General features: G+C 37.7%; 1 pseudogene; it reads right to left on the bottom strand.

Moving 5' to 3' along the window:
* Positions 1 to 10,491: 10,491 nt before the first annotated feature.
* On the bottom strand, positions 10,492 to 10,610 carry LOC120609744 (uncharacterized; annotated as a pseudogene).
* Positions 10,611 to 11,542: the final 932 nt, after the last annotated feature.

Consider the following 11,542-nt stretch of genomic DNA (forward strand, 5'->3'; position numbering starts at 1 on the left):
ACTCCTTCCTCTACCTCTGTTGTCACATGGAGTTCTCCCTATATGTTTTTGTCTCTGTATCTCTTTTCCTCATTTTATACCAGTCATCTTGAGTTAAGGGCCCACCCTACTCCAGTAAAACTTTGTCTTAACCAATTACATCTGCAATGATTCTATTTCCAAATAAGATCACATTTTGAGGTTTGAGGTATACACAACTTTTAGGGGATACTGTCCGACCCAGTAGCCAGAGAAAAAGATAAGTTTCAACAGCTCCTGATGCTGCAGAGAGGCCTGGAGAATGGCTTCAAACTCGTCTTAGTTTATTGGAAAGTAGAGACCTGAAGACAGAACTTAAGTAGATTACACTTAAATCTGAATGTGCAGATTCCCTTTTTTCTAGTCATCCTGGAGTTTTATTGATGACTTGTACAGGAGAGTTCATCTTTATCTTTGAGAGATGGCCCAGTTGGTGTCTCTTGTGTGGCACAGGGGTCCTGGCTCTGGAGTGATGTGAGTGTACAGATGCCACCTTCAGAATTTTTCTTTTTGATCTCTGCAATCACTTGATTTCTCTGGGAGATTTTTCCTTAAGTAATATTTAAGCCCTCTCCTATTTAGAGTGCACAAGGGCTAATGGAATCACTAGCTGAGGTGAAATGGTTGCAGATGGTAATGTGAAGACTAATTTATTTTCAGAGGCTTTTAGGAATTCATGTGCTTTTAATGATAGCTTACTATAACCACAAATCCCTCATTTTCATTCTTTAAAGGGAGAGGATATTGGCCATTATTAACAACAGAGGAAGATAGAGTAGGCAGCTAATTGACCCAGGGAAGCTGACACAATTGTGGTGGGGTTATGAAAGCTGAAGAGTTTTACTATGCTCTCAGGACTTTTGTCTCATTTTTTATATCGACTTTTTTGACCTATTCCCAAGCCATTTTCACCTGCTCGTCTTTCTTCTTCAGTCAAGCTTCCATCTGGCAGGTCCACAGTGAGGTTGGTTTTCTATGATCCTTATTTTTATCATAAAGTTAATGCTGCCTTGTGCCCCAACCAATGAGATGGTGACTTTTTCCTGGAGAGGGCAAAAATAGGTGGGATTATTCCTGTCCATTGCTCTGCTCTGCGAGTCCCATTAAATGCTTCTTCTTAAGCAAAGGGCTGGGAATGACATGTTAGTTGTCACTAGTGTAGTAGGAAGAAGGAGGGATAATGGTGGGGGGTGGATAGGAATGGATAGATATATATTCTTTCAATTTTGTCTTGAAGGGAGAAAAAAAAGTCTTCCATAGTCATAAATCATTAATTTTAGAAGAGAAAATGTTGGTTCCTTCCATGACCTTTTAAGCCAGCTGGACTTGGTGACCCCACATATCTACAATTCATAAGGGCCAGAGGGCCTGAGACAGTGCTAGGCAAGGCTAGGAATCTCCTTGCTGAAAGCTTCTCCTTCTACCACCACCATCTCCACTTATATTGGATTTTTAGTTCTTCTTCCCAGGTTTATATTCTGCCTCTGGTGCGTGGCAAGTTTGCTAGTCCTTCCAGTTCTTGAAGCTTGGATTTTTCTGAGGGGTTTTCATACGAGTTGCACGTCTGGCTCTCAGAGAGGCCTCAATTTATCTATGGCTCTGCTCTGTTTCACACTCCACCCATCTCAGCCAGGAAAGCTCTAGAGCTCTGGCATCCAAGACAAGATTCTGGTTCTGAGATCTACAAGGAGATCTCTATGGTTTAGGAAGTTGCATATGGTCATTCATAACAGGAAAAGTGTGGGTTTTGAAGTCAGACACAAAAAATTATAAACAAACGAACAAACAAACAAACTAAAAATAATTTTACACACTTTTAAAATCTCTGTTTCTAGTTATCTTTATTAGCTATCTTTATTATATCTTTATTGTTTATTTGTGTTACTTTTTTTCTTGATCAGTTACTAAAGATTTTTATTACTTTTTTTTGTTTTTCTTTAAAAAAAATGACTTAGTGGAAAAATTGGCAAAATCCAAATGAAGTCTGGGGTTTAGTTAATAGTAATATACCAATGGAGTGCCAACTACTAAGTATATTATTGGGTATATGAAGACATAATAAAAGTGGTCAACATTTGTAAGCATTTACTATGTGCCAGGTACCCTTCTAAGCTATTTTAATCCTCAAATAGCACTGTGAGACAGTTACTACTAGTATCCTTTCTGTTTTATAGATGAGGAAACTGAGATGAAGAAAAAGTTAAGAAATTTGTTTGTGACCACATAGTAGGTAAGTGGTTGATCCATGATTTCAATCCAAGCATTTGACTCCCACATCAATACTTGAAACCAATTATGCTCCAAATGACCCAACACCGTACTTATCAAATGACTTTGTAGTCGATTTCAAAAGATGAATGTGTCAGTCAGAGTTTTAGCATGGAATGGATAACATACTCAAAATTGGCTCACTGAAGAATAAAGGAATAAAGGACATATTAGAGAGTTTAGGGAAACCAACAAGGAAAAGTACAATCCTTTGGTGCTAGTAACAGTGGGGAGCTATTACCACCCCTAGACCTAAATGGGAATGGTTACTAGAAACTAGAGAGGCTAGATATAGTTATAAGTGAAAACTGCCAGGAAAACTCTGTGGCATTTGATTGAGGAATGCAGCCAACCTGCCCTGACCACACAAGGGAGCCAGAAGAAATATTTTCCTCTCATTTCCCTCCCATCTACCCATCTCCTGCTGTTCTTTCCTGTTGGTTAAACCCAAATGGTTTACAGAGAGCCAAGAGCCCATTTGACAGTCTATAAAGCTTTGCCTCCCAGGGTCTGAGCAAGATGGGGACTTTCTTGCAGCGGTAACAAGAAATATCCAACAGAGTGAATTTTTCTATTTAGGAAATACTTTGCTCCTGGAATAGTTTTGTACAAAACTGAAGTCTAAGGTAAAATTAGCATATTCTACAAGGTGTTAAAAAGATCTCTTTTTCCTTTTTAAAATTTTCCTTGCTTTTGGAAAGGAGCTGAATTTTTGACTTCCCCTACCACATATTATTTGCTTAATTAAATCTCTGTGGCAAAAATGTTTATATATCTTTGAGTAGGTAGATATAACTCACTTAATAGAAGCCATGTTTTGTTCCCAAACAGTTATCAATTTAGGCTACCGTCAGGCTATTGTGTATAGTCATCACGATACATAAAGGATAGTTATAGGCTAGCATAACTTAAAGCTATTCACATCTTTAATGCTAGAGATTGGGTTGAGCTAATCATGGAATTTTAGGAAACCTTTGAAAATTAGATGAACTTTTTGGATTATCTGGTTTAACTTTCCCCTCTTTGATTGAATGTTCTCTGTTGAGAAATCCTAAAGGATCATTTTCCAATCTATGAAACCAGCAATCAAGAACACAGAACTTTCTGGGATCCTATGACATTATTGATCTGTAATTCTCTTCTTTTACAGAATGGGCTTTCTCTCTCTTTTGTTATTTCTATAGTATTCTACTTTACACTAATCATATAGCTTTATTCAATTTTTGAAAATATTGCTTCAAATTACCTAATTTTTTAAGTGAACAGGAGCCAGAATAGGGCAATGCAGAATGGAACAGTGAATTAAAACTCTATTCACCTCTAAGCATTTTCTGAAGAGGTAGGAAAGAAAATTTGGATGCTATGCTCGGTTCAAGCTAGCATATTCACCAGGATGGCCCTATGTACTTGAGAATATATCAAGAATTGTGTTTTACATGTTTTATTTGATCCACAAAATAATGCCCAAGTAAGAAAGACTGACCTATCTTATCTTAACATAAATAGAACACTGAAATTGTTTATGTTTTAGTAGTGACGATTATAATATTCATGCATTTATTATTTTATGGATTTTTATTTTGTAGATATGCCTTTGGTTTTTAAAAAAATGTGGTAGGGGAAGAACTTAGATTTCATAAAGGAATCTTATGTATCTGAGTGAAAAAAGTGGAAACTGAAGGAAAACGGTTATATTCTAAAACAAGTAGAGGATCATGTGACTGCAAGGTCTGCTGAATTCTGGAAGCCTCATATACATCATGGTTAAGGTTGATATGAAGAAGTAAAAAATATATTGTGTGTATTGCCAGTATTTATTAGTGTTTCAGGCAGTACTTTTTAAGCAGCTGAACTGGTGCTTGAAAGATGTTTCTGGGAAGCCTTATTGTTAAGCTCATCTCCTCTCCGATAGTGGATGAGTTATAGCCCAGCCATTGGCTCATACGCTTTCTTGTTTATGTCAGATAATGCAAATTGGTTGGGGGGAGGAGCAAACATTTTGAACTTACAGTCTCCCTTTTGCTCTGATTTGAGAGGTGCAGACAAGGAGAAGCATCTTCTTGGATGATTCAGTCTCTATATTAATCTTTTCATTTCCAGGTTCTTCCTAGTTTATTTTCTTCTCCACACACACAAGAGTCCTCTACCACACTGGCTTTTAATTTGTGTTTAAATTACACAGATGTGTAATTTGTGTATTCGTGGTTACAAATCATTTCCTTGGGGGTCACTACAGGAGGGAATGGGGTAGGGATAAGGGTGTAAATGAGCTGAGGGTGGGAGTGCAGGCTCCAGGCAGTCTGACTCCAGAGCATGTGCTCTTAATCACTACAGCGTAAACCAGGTTCAATCCTGGCTCTGCCCTTATTAGCTATGTGACCTCAACCTCATATGAAGAATAGGGAGAAATAGTCACACTCATCGAGTTGTTGTGAAAATTAAATGAAATGATGGGTGTAAAAGTATCCGATCTCTAGTAAGCACCCAATAAATGCAAACTATTATTATTATTATCCATCATCTGGGCTTATTCTATCAACCCAGCTTCTACTCTCTCTTGACAATTCCACACTGTATACGCTAGTTATATCAGGCTAACTAGTAGGCATTTTCAAATCACCTTCCTGCTGGAGATCACGCCATACCTCTTTTATGAAATACTACTCTTCTACTCTTTGGGGCACAATCCTACTACCTTTCCAGGTCCAGCCAAAATGTCTACCTAGTTCACTTATTAGAATGAACTGCATGCTATCTTGGCTTCTTTGGTAGACACGTAACCAATAACCAGTCCCTAACTCCTCTTTGCTAACATAACACGACAGCAAAAAGGCAGCAATAAGGCAGCAATATGGCAAACACCAGGCACAATACCGATCCCTGCTTTCCCCAACCATGTGTATCTGGGAGTGATCATGTGACTCATTTCTGGCAAATATGATATGAGAAAAAGTTTTTTGGTGGGGCAGTACTGGGGAAACCTTTGCTTTTTTGATAAAGGAACTGCTCTATTTTTCTCGCTTCTCTTTCTTCTGCCATTCAGTGAAGGTGTTAAGCCTATAGCAGCAGCAGCCATCTATGACAATGTGCTGTACATACAAGGAAAAAGTCAAGGGCGTTGGCAGGAAGTTGACTCTAATCTAACTAAGTCACTAAACCAATGCTTGAAGCCACCTAACCTCATATTTCTTATTATATGAGAAAATAGCCTTTCTTTTTTAAACCTTTGAAAGTCATTTTCTATTAAAATAATTTTCTATTATTCCAGCTAAATGCATTTCTAGCTAACAAGAAGTAAAGTTACTTAAAAATCAACATCTCAGATATTTTTCTTTGAATAAATATTATAGACACTCATTGCAGAAATTTTGGAAAGTACTGAAGGGCCTGTGGTAGACCACTTTATTTTTCTAAATATTTGAAGCTTCTCCTTACAGGAAGAATGTGGTTCTTCCTCCATGAACACAGGGCATGCCCATGTGGCTTGTTTAGAACAGTAAAAGGTGAAGGAAGTTACACGAGTTACTTTCAAGAAAAAGTCATTTGTTTTGACCTTTGTCATGAGACTAGAGTGTCCCACATAGAGACCTTCAGCCATGAGTAAGAAAGAACAGAATTTGGAGTAGGCTTATCTAAATCAAATGATAGACATGAATATGAAAGACAGATGAGATTTTGGGATCATTTCTTCTTGAAGTATATCTGAACCTAAGGTGATAGGTTTAGATCAAGAAGGAGAAAGAGAAGGAGAAGGAAAAGGAGAAGGAGAAGGAGAAGGAGAAGGAGAAGGAGAAGGAGGAGAAGGAGAAGGAAAAAAGAATTTTAATCTCACTAATAGGAATCCAGTGCTGTTAGCAATTTCCTTCATTAAAAATTGCTAACAGTAATTTTTAATACATATTTTTGACATTTGAGATATGTCATATTTCCTTAAAAACTATTATAGTATTATTTCTCCCAGCTATTTAAAATCTATCAATTTTTCTTAACGATTGCTTAAAATCCTTTTGTTTAAAAACATCTTTTGCAAACCACAACGAGGTCATTTGTATCATTATTATTTATGCAAACACATATAGCTCTCCTTAGAATTTATTTATGTAGCCAAGTACCTAACATAATACCTGGTATACAAGCTCTTAAAAATTTTTGTTCAAGAGAAGTAAGAAGACAACAGAAAAAACAAAGTACTGTGGCAGGAACACAGTAGGAGGCATTGAAAAAGTGTCAGCAGCATAAACCACATTTTGTCTGGCTCCTTGTTTCTTTTTGGAGTTAATCATCTATATCCTTGTTATATCTTATTTCTCACTACCTCACTGATATTGATAGGCAGACTCTTGTCTTTAAAGGTGACTGCTTTTTGTCATGTAATTAACTAACTAATTTATTTATATTTTTATCAACAAAAATTTTATTATGTGCCAGGTCATGTTCTAAGTCCAGCAGGTACAATAGTGAATATGACAAACAAGGTGTTTTTTTTTTTTTTTTACATTTTGCTAGTGACAAAGCAGAGGCAGAAAACAAAGAAGTTAGTAAATAAATGGACGAATCATTCTGTTCAGATAGGCGTTATGAGGAAAGTAAGATCAGGTCATGTACAGAGCAAACGGGGAAGTGGAGAAAGGAGTGGGTGGCTTTAGCTTGGGTGATGAGGAAAGGGCTCTCTCTGGAGGTGACATTTAAACTGATGGCCCAGATGACAATCTATGTGAAGATGTGAGGCATGAGTGGGCCAAGTAGAGGGAACGGCAGATGTAAGGTCCCTAAAGGAAGAATGAGTTTGACATACTTGAGGGAAAAAAGAGGACAATGGGATGAGCGAGGAGAATAGGAAGAGATAAGAGGAGGTCAACAGAGCCCAGACCATGTGCAGTTTACAAGACTGTGGTAAGGACATTGGATTTCTTCTAAGAGGGATGGAGAGGGAAGTGGAGAGCTTCATGCATTGGAGCAAAAACGGAGTCTAATTTGTATTCTAAAATGTTCACTTGGCTGTAGTATGGAACATAGCTTCTAGAAAGATAAGAATAAAAGCAGAGAGACTAGTTGGAAACGATTGCAATTCTCCAGATAAGAGACGGTAGTAGCTTAGAGCCTTAGACTATTGGAGGTGCTGGTTAAGATGGAGAAAAATGAATGGACCAAGAACATGTTTTATAAGTAGAGCTAGGAGAACTTGTTAGTAGATTGTACATGTGTTGTACATGGGCATTGTTGTCAAAATGTCTCTCCTGGAATCCTGGTTCCACCACTTACCTGCTGTACTATTTGGGAAAAATTATTTCTGTAGTTCAGTTTCCGCATCTGTCAGATGCCTCATAGGGTTGAATGAATGAGCTAATGCCTGTGACATACTGAGCACAGTATTTGGCTCAAAGGCAGCATTTGAATAATTTTTAGCTATTATTAACAGTATTCGAAAGATGCGACCTATAACATTTTATTCAAAGATAGGTGTGCTTAAGCCACTTGGCTTGAAATGGGTAGTGAAAAGAAGATGCAAAGCAAGTGGGGCAGGAGATTTATCTCAAGAGACTTGTCTCCCAAACATTCTGGTTTGGCTCTAGACCGAATGACTGGAGATGCATTCTCCTCAGCCACTGATAATTCAGTACAGGATATAAAAGACTGTTCAGGAAGAAGCATAACACTTTTTTTCATCTTTAGTAATTCCCCCTAAGATCCCCCTTTTTATTCTAGCGCATTATTCATCTGTAATATAAAGGAGATAATGTGGAAATTAAAGTGCTAATTTCAGCTGTTATGGGAATCAGGCCACAGTGTGGGGATTAAGAGACAAAAGAACAGGAATTAAAAAAAAAAAAACCCTTTCTAGTCAGGTTGCTTTGAGCCTGTGGATTTTTATGAGCAATTTGCCCAGTTTTGAATGGAAAATGCCCCCTTTATTGGTAAATATCTGAACACTGTAGAGTTTAGTGGCACTCACAGTAATTCATGGTTCCATATGTGGGATACAAATGTTTCTTAACGGATAAACAGGCTGTGAGAAATGTCAAAGGCAAGGTGAATATTGTGCAGTCTGCCTTACTGTTAGATTTTTGTTCACTAATAGTAAAAGCTGCCATTTACTGAGCATTAACCATGTACCAGGCACTGTTGCTAACATACCTTATCTTATTTAATTCTTACTATATCTTTATAAGATAGGTATTGTTATCTCCACTTAAGAGAAGATAAAACCAGAATGAAAGAAGTGAATTAATTGACACAAAGTTACACAGTAAGTGGTAAAGTGGAATTTGAACCCAGATCCATCTCTAAGTCTTGTGCATTTTACTATAGTATAATACGTCTGCCAAATGTTTTATTAGGCTTTATATAATTACATATTTGCTTTATGTGAATTATAAACCCATTAAAATAAAAATATAGTTTTTATAGGAATAAATGTAGATATTATTATTCAGGTGGGATAAGATGGTTTGTAACTCACTTTTAGAATCACTACCTTATATTGTTCATCACGTGATTTGTGCTTTAATGTGTAAAATTTTTCTTTTTTTCTCCCTAAGTCAAAAAGTACAATTTAAAGACACATGAACAGGAGAAATAAACCCTGAAATATTGGATTCATATATGACTTGGTTTTGTCTTCAAATTACTGTTCTAATCACTTCTGACCATGACCCTTATCCATTTGACATTTTGTTTATTTCAGGGAGAAATAATATAGACCAAAACCATAATGTCAGGAGAGTGTATAGAAATCCTCCCTACTCCATCACATCCCCAGGAAAGTGTAATGGTATTGCCTTTCACAGATTAACTCCTTCAGTTCACCAGGGAAAAAAATCCTGGAGCTGCACTATCCAACATTGTAACACTAGCCACATGTGGCTATCAAACAATGGAAGTATAGCTAGTCTGAACTGACTAGCTTGTAAGTGTGGAATGTATACCACATTTTGATGACTTAGCATAACAAAAAAAAAAAAAAGAAAGAAAGAAAAGAAAAGAAAAAATGCAGAATAGCCCGCGATCATTTTTTATTGATTACACACTGAGATGATAATACTTGGAAAACAGTGGGTTAAATAAAATAGGTTATGAAAATTGATTTCTCTTGTTTCATTTTTTATGTGGCTACTAAGACATTTAAAATCACACATGTAGCTCACATTATTTTTCGTCTTGATAGCACTGTTCTAGAGTCCTATATTTAACGTATTTATTTTCAAACCCATTTTGGAGGTTAATGGGGGAAGAATTCATGCCCTCAGATACACAAAGAGTGAGTGTATAATGGTCCACTTCTGATATAGTGTAAAATCAATACCAGATCCTCATCTAATTGCCAAGGGTAATAAACTCATGCTTAAGTTCTATAAAGCCAAATATCTTCTTGAGAACTCATCTGAATTATGGAAGGCACATAGGCCTTGCAGTCATGCAGGCCTAATTTTAAGTATTGAATAGCCATATGACCTTGAGTATTAGCCACCTCTGTGTATTATTTTACTTTTTTCCCAACCCCATGTCTTGTACAGCCATTGCTATCTTGGCCACTCCTGCACAGGCTTCAGCCAGCTTTGCACAGAAGAAATAGGACAGCGCCTTGCCATATTCCACTCATATCTCTAGTTTCTTGCCCCAGGGCTTAGATGTGGGGCACGATGGGAACACCGTTGACATTGCACATGAGAAATTGGAAGGGCCATGGTGTTAGCATGGGGCCACCTTGACCAGTTAGGGTAGAAGACCAAAGATAAATTATTCTCCATTTTCTAACCCAGGTGCAGAGTTCTGTGACTCACTTCACAAACCCTATGGAAGGGTGTGGCTGGATCAAGCTCTGTCACCTTTATCGGGGGCCAACTTTGTAAAGCACCCTTGTATCGGCTCTTTCTTCTTCCCTGTGTCCCTCAGTCCTGCTCTCTGGCGCGCTTTCCAAACAAGCCACCTGCATACAAATCCTTGTGTCAGGCTCTGCTTTGGGGGAAACCTAGGCTAAGGCCCCTTGAAAAAGTGAGGTGTCTTTATGGATCTCAATTTTATCATAGGTATATTGGGGATAATAACATCTATTTTTAAGAGTTATAGGAATTAGAATGTATAAAGCTCCTAGAAGAAACCTTAGATAGAATTATCATTTTCTCCCTTGACATTTCTTTTTTTCCCTCCCGCCCCTGCCTACAGCACCCAGTCCTCCTAGGTGGTCTCTCACCCAAGTACTAACCAGGCCTACAGCACCCAGTCTTCCTAGGTGGTCTCTCACCCAAGTACTAACCAGGCCTGACCCTGCTTAGTGTCCGAGATCAGACGGGATTGGGTGTGTTCAGGGTGGCATGGCCATAGTCTCTTGACATTTCTTAAGGCAAAATTCCATGTGGATGGCAAAACAGGGTTCTTTAAAAAAGTTTTTTACATAAGCCCTGAGAAAAGCAATGGTTTCGAAAAGTTTTTTTTTCTCACTTCCCTGTGGGGAGGATATCAACTTTACCATAAGGTAACCCAAGTGGGATAGAAATAGAAATACATGTTGAAAGAAAAAATCTCTTCCCTGATAAAGTAATCCATTCTGAAATGAAAGGAAGAAGGAGATGACGCCTCCGTGGGACATGGGGCTCTGGTCTGTCACCCTCTTCTTTGTCTCTAATGTTTGAAGGTGAGAAGTAGAAGCACAGGTGAAATCACACACACTCAATGGGTTTAGAATAGAAAGCAAAGTACTCATTGTGGTTTTAGAAAAAGGTATTGAGAGTTTAATGTGTGTTAAATATCAGACAATAAACCCAAATGTGAAATATGCTTTTTTATCCCCTTATAAATATACCTAATTTCTATGTCAAGCCCTTAATCAATGATAGTGGAGAATTAGTTTTAATCAATGATAGTGGAGAATTATTTTTAATCAATTCCAGGGAAAATCATTTGATTTATGGTTTCCATTTCTTTTTCTCCCTGAGGTTGCATGTAAGTTCACATCAGGAAGTTAGGGGCATTAGGGCACTACATATCATAAAGTCATTGGGGTCAGGAAAAAAAGTGGTCTGGTCCTTGGCCACCATCTTTCCATGATGGCAGCTACTGAAATGTATATCAGCCTCCATGGTACCTGGTTTTTTCATTCCTATTTACTGGTCCATTATATGAATCTCCTGCTATATTCTTCTGAGTTTGACAATACAACCTCTCTGGGACCTCCAGTCAATGCTATTGTCCATGCTCTTCTCAACTGCATGAGGACAAAACATTTTGCCATTTACTGTGATACCTTGGACACTCTGTG

This window comes from Pteropus medius, unplaced genomic scaffold (genome assembly GCF_902729225.1).
Source record: "Pteropus medius unplaced genomic scaffold, Ma_sr-lr_union100, whole genome shotgun sequence".
Lineage (NCBI taxonomy): Eukaryota > Metazoa > Chordata > Mammalia > Chiroptera > Pteropodidae > Pteropus > Pteropus medius.